Source organism: Xyrauchen texanus, chromosome 48 (genome assembly GCF_025860055.1).
Source record: "Xyrauchen texanus isolate HMW12.3.18 chromosome 48, RBS_HiC_50CHRs, whole genome shotgun sequence".
Taxonomy (NCBI): domain Eukaryota; kingdom Metazoa; phylum Chordata; class Actinopteri; order Cypriniformes; family Catostomidae; genus Xyrauchen; species Xyrauchen texanus.
The window spans coordinates 13,928,734-13,930,316 of record NC_068323.1 but is presented as its reverse complement, the minus strand read 5'-3'; positions in this window follow the sequence as shown (position 1 = coordinate 13,930,316).

Sequence of the window (1,583 nt, the reverse complement as noted above, 5' to 3'; positions counted from 1 at the left end):
ATCATTAGTAAGCAGCAAATACAGCTGTGGTTGGTGGCACGTGGAGGGAGCCAGATTCTTACTGATACATGGACAGGACTGTAGTTTCGAAGGACAAAAACACAGACAATACATCACAGCCAAAAAGAGCAGTTGAAAAGGTTGAAATATATTAAATGTTCTATTTTGTGACAAGTTGTGAAAAAAGATATGTTAATGTGAAATCATAAGAACATATGGGTATCAAAACACCTTTTCAGAGAGTTACATGACATCTGTTATGCTAGAAGGTGATCTGAGGACTGAGTCTATTTGCATGTCATATATTCTGAAGCACAGGAAATTGGATTTGACTTCTTGTCTAATGGATTCTCCATCTGCAATGGGAACTCGTGGAACCATTTCATTGTGTGTTCCTCATTAATAATGACCCTTTGTGTTATTGGTTAGTGCAAGCCATATTGCATGCAAGTGGGGTGGAATCAGAAACATCTACGTGAAATTCTATTGTCAGATCATTGCTGCAGACTGTTAGCATCTAAGTCCATAGACGAGGGGCGGACTAGGAAGAGAATTCGACCCAGGATTTTGCATAAAAACTGGCCCAGAAGTTATTGAGCTGTTATTGGGAAGAAATCTGGTTCTTTTCGTTGCCCAGTTTCATAGCCTTCCAGTAAAAGTCCAGGTTCTCCCAATGGCCAGTCTGTCCCTGCCATACACTACCACTGTAAAAACCATGACATATAAAACAGATATAGGCACATTCTGGGGTTCTTCAGATCACATGTGGAACCCTCTGGAGAACATCTAGGCACCCTATTAAGGCTGCCTCAAAATTCCTATTGTGTACTGAAGGAACTTCAATATACAGTACAATTCAAGTACCTCAAAGCATTGAACGATTTTCCTGGAGGAAACCTCTACTTTCTTTATGGAGATCTTGCAGGTACATACAGTACGGGTTCCATTTAATAAGGTCCTCAGAGAACTGCCCTTTTTGAAAGGGTGCCTAAAGTTCCCCCAAAGGTTCCCTACAGTGTCAATCAAATGGTGTATCTTTACATGTTTTACAATTTGGAGGCACTGCCTTATAAGTACACAAATTGGACAGATCACATATTTGTGCGAAACTCAAAGATCAATAATCAAGCTTCAGCAATATGTTGTGAGAAATTTCTTTATTGTGTTCCAGAGCTTTTGGACAAACAAATTCAGTTGAATCCTAATCCTCAAGTAGTTGCATTTCAGAAATGCACAGCCACCAATTGTGATGTCTGTCAGAAATCTGTAAGTTATAATAAGCATACAGATGGATACATGAAATGCTTAGTTAACTCAACAATACCATTATTACATAACCTGTATATACATAATATTAACAGCCTTCCATTAAACTTTACTGGACCTTAAACTTGAGCCAGAGTGCAGAGTAATAAGTTCATGTAGTGTGTGACATTACTCTGTGAAAAAGTCAAAACAGAACAACCGGAACTTAATAACATCAAGTCACCATCAAATGCACATATAAGTAAATATGTGGGGTAGATGGGCACAAATGATGATATTCGTAATTCTAATTGTGTTCCTCATAAGGAAGAGTCCAG